The sequence below is a fragment of the Polyodon spathula genome, chromosome 14, assembly GCF_017654505.1.
Source record: "Polyodon spathula isolate WHYD16114869_AA chromosome 14, ASM1765450v1, whole genome shotgun sequence".
Taxonomy (NCBI): domain Eukaryota; kingdom Metazoa; phylum Chordata; class Actinopteri; order Acipenseriformes; family Polyodontidae; genus Polyodon; species Polyodon spathula.
In genome coordinates, this window is record NC_054547.1 from 9,389,357 (window position 1) to 9,395,793 (window position 6,437).

Genomic DNA, 6,437 nt, shown 5'->3' on the forward strand with positions numbered 1-6,437 from the left:
ATTATTAAAAAATGCTGACCTATTTGTAAATTAAATGTATTTGGTTTTGCAATCACTGTACTACACCAAGGACAAAAAAGCACTTTAAACTCCTTGGAATGGTTCATGCCTGAAGTATTGTCTCCTTCAAGTGAGACGTTGTTGGAAGTGACTCTGCAGCTGGTGCATAGTTCACACACCCAAGTCTTGTATCTTGTAAAGTGCTTTGAGATGGTGTTCTACTATGAAAGGTGCTATATAAAGGTTATTATTATTTCCCAGTGAAATGGATGATACAAATTTTGTCTTGGAGTTAAAAAAGAAGAAAAAGTGCAAACATTAATTTCACACTCCTTAGATTTCATTAGATCAAATCAGAAATCAACCAGGAAGACTACTGCAATAAAATGTTTGGAAATGACCTTTCACTCAATTCTTCATCATTTAATTTATTGTAATATATATATATATATATATATATATATATATATATATATATATATATATATATATATATATATATATATGTGTGTGTGTGTGTGTGTGTGTGTATACATTTTGTTTAATATTAGCAGTAGTGAACATATTTTGAATAGGTCTTAAGTTTTAGATTAAGCATCAGTTAAATATTTTACCAATTATTATCTAAAGCCAAAATGAGAGTAAAATTAAAAACATACCGTTCTTATATAACCTGTTGCTCACTATATAAGTTTTGTAAATGTCAGCCAAAATAGTATTAACATATTTCCCCATTCCTTTCAGAAAAAAAAAAAAAACCTGCCCTCTGCTATAGAAATCACATCTGTTACTCTCAAATAACAACAGAGACCCGTTAGAAGGTACCATCTCATGCAAACCAGCTGGTGACCAACAAAAGTTAGAAAGTGGAAAAGACACCTCCTGATGTCCGTCTGAGTATCCACTGGGTTATAAACGTTCAATGCGGGTTTGTGGCAACTAGCAAGAGCGAACTTGTGGACTTGTAAAATGAATAGGAGTTTACATAATACTGTTTTTGTTTTTTTTTTTTTTGTTTTTTTTTTTAAGACAAGCATAACAAGATTTGTAAGCACCATTGAAGTGTACAGTCAACTGGAATGGGCCACTGAAAACCCACACAACCAACCCACTGATGAAATTTCTGACAGAGTAGCTTAGGGCTGTATAGGCCCAATAATTGTCATACCAATAACTACATAGTAGCATTTACTGGTATAGGCCTACAAATGCTTTGACTATACTCCTCTTTACATGTGTAGACATTTCTACTCTGATGAAGAATTCGTAAGTAAAAGCTTGCTACATGTACATTTCTTATTTTTATTGTTATTCGTAATTTAATTCCAATCTTTTACACTGCAATTTTTTGTTGTAGAACTATGTTTCCAAATACAAAATTGCAAATGGGGGTAGATTATGTGTGTTATTGCGCCACCTTGTGATGTCAAAAGACAAAGTGATAAAGGTGGCTTTTCAAAAACACAGGTGAAGGAGTAATGGAGAATGACACACACACACACATGCATACATGCACTTACACTAACGCACACGCATGCATGCACGCATGCACGCACGCATGCATGCATGCATGCACACACACACACACACACACACACACACACACACACACACACACACAATCCCCAATAAAAAAAGTGGATCAGTGGCAAGGAGCCATTGTGGTGAAGATGTCCATACTGTACCTGTTATTCGGAGAAGACCGCTGTGTCTAGTTTAATCTCTCTGACATTTTATAAAAGCAATACAATATACACATGTACCAGGTTAGACAAATCTGATTCTACAGCTCTTCAACTTTCCCTTTGTCTTTGAGTTTCACGCCTGTGTTGAGACAACTGTCTAGCCTGGGTCAGCATTTTCAAGGTGTCTTCTGTCACATTTGGCTGATCCTGAAATTGCCAGAGTTTCTGCAGTATTAGTCTCAGTAAATGTTGTCTGTCAGTCAGCGCTCAGCTCAATTAAATGCCTCACTGACCTCAATTACTAACATAATTTTGGCAATACATTTTGATAATGTTAGTACATTGGTTTGATTAAGCCTCTAAACTGGTGTCAGAGGTATACATTTGTTTTAAAGAAAAAAGTAAAACCCCTGGGTGTTTTCAGTTTTTTCTAGAATGAATGTTTTAAAAAATACCTTAAAATTAGAAGCACTAGTTTTGTGACATTAACGGTTAGTTTACCCTTGTGCAAAAGTGGTCCTGAATGTTTCTGCAGTTTTGTGGTAGTGACAATTTTACCTGTTAGGATTTGAGGGAAACAACCTTCTGTTAAAGACGATTGGGGAATTCCTTTGTGAAAAAATTCCAATGCCTTAGTTGCAGCTGACTTTTTGGAATACTTTATTATCACTGTCAAAGATGTGTACAATATTTAATCAAAAAACACAATTGCTTTCTCATTGTTATTGTTCATTGGCAGAATAATATACTTTTGTAATGTAATATCATAGCTAACATGTTTGTTTAGTTTTGCCCCAGTTATATTAAATGCAGCTGTATGTTGGTCAGTCCTCTTATAATTAAAACAACCAAAGCACATATTTATGTTGAGTAAGAAAAAAAGGTCAGGATTGAGCTGCATTGTAAGTTACTGCACAACGCTATGCCTTTCCTGCCCTCTGCTGTCTAAACACAGGACTTCAAAACATTCACATCTTTGCCGACTGTCTTTTTAATTAGACTTGTTTGCAAAATGTAAATTGGTTGACATTTATCTCTCCAGAAGATTTATTGGTGCCACAGGTGTTAAACATTTTAGCTGCAGACCATCCAAGCTCAAAACAAACTAGATACAGCATCAATAGAACTTCAACAGATAAACACATTCTATTGCATTTACACCTCACAACATACTTCTTTAAGGGTTACTGTAAAGAAAGAGATACATATTGTATTTATGAATTATACGACATAGAGATAAACCTGAAATGTTAGTCTTATGTTTGTGATATAAAACATTTTCAATAGTTTGCTACAAACTACAGTACTAAAATGAATTATATACAGCATTTCTATCGTGTTGGTATATCAGCGATTAACATCTTTCAGTAAATAGATGCACAATTCAGGGGCGTAGTAAAATCAGCTGATTACATTAAAAAAAAAAAAGTATAAAAATATGTCTAAAGATTTTTTTTTTAAAAAAATAATGTGCCCACTTACAATTTTAAGACTGGCATATAATTTATATGTTTTCATATTACTATTATATTTTATTTGACAACCGGGGTATGCGCTTCTTTTAGTGTGAGTCAATGGAAAAAGGCAAGCGGTGCAAAATTTTGGAACATTTAATAATTTAATTAAGATTCTCCGGATATATATATATATATATATATATATATATATATATATATATATATATATATATATATATATATATATATATATATATCAATTAAAGAGTAAACAACATGCTGTAGTGTTGTGCTGCAGACTGCAACCACGATTCAGATACTACAGTATAAAGAGAACAACGAAGTAAAATGTACAACAGAATAATAAATCGGTGCGCCTATTTTTCATTAGTATTATCAACTACTAGTATTGTTGTTAAAAATACATTTTAAATAGTTTATATATACTTTACAAATAAACTACAATAAAACCCGAGCGTGAATTTAGTGAGAAACTTGCTTTGACATCGTAGGTTTGAAACGTTTTTGGTTTTCAACTAAGACACAAAGTGTACCATCATACATGAATGAATGTTAATCCTCTGATTTCAAAGAGTTTTCTCCACTTTTAATTAGTTTTTTTTGTTGTTGTTGTTGTTTGTTTGTTTGTTTTTTAAGTCCTTGCACAAAACAACAAGAACGCAACAAGAACGCCATCCTGTTTAGAACCGCGTAGCAACAATATCCAAGGAAGTAAGTGTTTGTGACGAAGGCACCATTGAAACTTTGTGCCAAACAGATGCGTTCGATTCTCATTCTCATTGGGCAATTTCCCTAGTTATGCCGCGTGTTGCTCCAGAATTAAAGGAATTATTTAAGGTAATTCTATTTGTAAATTCACTGTTTGGCAACAGCAGTTATTTTCCTAATGTTTTTGTTAGAGACATTTTAAGGAAGTGCTTAATACCGGTGATTTATTTTTTAAATCGTTTTTCGCATCTTTAAACAGCTTGTTCAGTGGTAACAACACACTGGATACTGAAGGGAACTGCAGCTACGTTCCAGCATGAATGTGACATCGTGCCGCGTTCAACCTTGACCTCTGTACACCAGAAGCAGTTTATATTTACGTAAATTTAAAACAACATTGTCCGTTTGTCAGCATAGAGACAAACGGATTCCTAGGGCCACTGTCCATGATGAGAAAGAGTTTAACTGAGCACAACCTTTTGATATGTTTGATTGGTCTCACAGCAGTATGGGTGAAAGTAGACTGAATGGCCTTGCTCTGCTATATGTCCACAGACATGTCCCAGGGGGAAGTGTTACAGCGTTTCAATAGATCATGTTTCACTCCTATGCTGAGGACACCCAGCTCTACTTAAAACTCAACCCTGGGAGCCCCTCTGTTAAACACCAGCAAATCTGAACTCCTTCTAGTAGAATCTAAAACTCAATTTAAGAATCTCAATATAGCTGCCCTGAACCTTGGAAACTGCCCTTGGTGTACTTCTTGACAGAAACCTCCTTTTTGATGCCCACATCTCCTCACCACCATCTTTGAAACCTGCTGACCCGCTATATCCCTGCCTGCAAGCTGAGGTCCTCCTACTCTGGCCTGCTTGTTATCCCCAAGCAAAAGTGCACCACACTTGGAGAACGCTCGTTTAGCTTCATGGCTCCGACTCTTTGGAACTCTCTCCCATCTTTGGTGCGTGATGCTCCCACCGTCGCTCGCTTTAAATCAACTCTCAAGACTTGCACTGCCTGTTAATTAAAACAATAACTAAACACAGAATTACAATTTAAAACTGAAGGGCAGTGTTTCTCAGAGAGCCCCACACCACCAGAGCCCCAGAGAGAAAGCCCAGCATCGCCACCCTGGAGAGAGTTTTCCACGCTGTGGCTGCAGCACCCAACCCTTGCCAAACGGCAGCTGGGTTCCGAGGTTGCTGTTGGGACTGTCCTGGCTAGTCTCTGGCCCGCTGTGGGAGAGGGGCAGCGGTCCCAGGATTGGTGGCTGCCCTGGAGCCCCATGAAGTGGCCATCACATTGTGTCGCCCTCAAACTTGCTGTCCTCTGCCCTGGCAACCACACGCTGGGAAGCGTTTGAGTGGGAGGCAGTGTATTGGCGGACCAGTTTGGGACTGCTTTGGACTGACGCTGGGGGGTGGGGGGAGAGCGTAGGAGTGTTAGTATTAGTATATTGCTATGAGTAGAAGCGCGTTTTGTGAATAGGCAGTGCTGGCGCGCTTCCTGTGGTGTAACGTGCACAGTGCAGCTGCATGTAAATGGGGTCTGGGTCTAAGGTTGGCTGGTTGTGGTTGCCCCACCGGTTGGCTTGAACAATGCAACAGTCAGCATAACGGTCCTGGGCCGCTGTTGTGACCCTCTGCTTTCCAGGATGTGGCCTGTCCCTCACAATGCCGGTTTCCTGGTTTCTCCTAGTTTACTGATTGTTAAAGCAGAACATCTCATTCTCCAGACAACTTCTCTCACAGACAGGCTGCCTTCAATCATGCTGATAGCAAACAGGCAATCTTCATTACTCAGCTCGGCATGGTTGTATCTTTCACTGTTCTTGCTTTAATTAAAATCATTTGTCGTTTTGAATGGCAATTTATACAGATTCTTAATCAACTGATTTTGCCAATTTTAACTCAACTCAAATAACAAACACTGAGCACCTGGCATTTTTATGAAAGCACATACATATAGCTCAGTATTTTGTTATCCCAAGGAACAGAGAGCTGCAAAGTTCTGTGTCTGAAATTGGAGTCAGTGTTCACACATCAACAATAATCCGGTCCCTACACAAAGCTGGCCATATGGATGGGTGGAAAGAAAGAAGCCATTACTCAAAAAGCCTCATCTTAAGGCATGTAAGGAGTTTGCTAAAAATCATGCAGGTGATATTGCAGACATGTGGAAAAAGGTTTTCAGCAGGACAATGACCTGAAGCATAAAGCCAAAGCCACTCTGGAGTGGTTGAACAAGATAATTAATGTTCTTGAGCAGCCCAGTCAAAGTCCTGACTTGAATCCAATCGAAAATTTATGGCAAAACTAGAAGATTGCAGTCCATTGACGATCCCCAACAATCTTATCAGAACTGGAGCAATTTTCCCATGAAGAATGGGCAAAAATCTCACCACCTTACTGTGCAAAGCTAGTAGGAACCTATCCAAAAAGACTCATAGCAGTAATTCCTTCAAAAGTTGCTTCTACCAAGTACTGACTTAAGGGGCTGAATACATATGCAACCATTTCATTTTGTACATTTTCTTTGCAGGTTTTGCTGACATTTAACCTCCTCC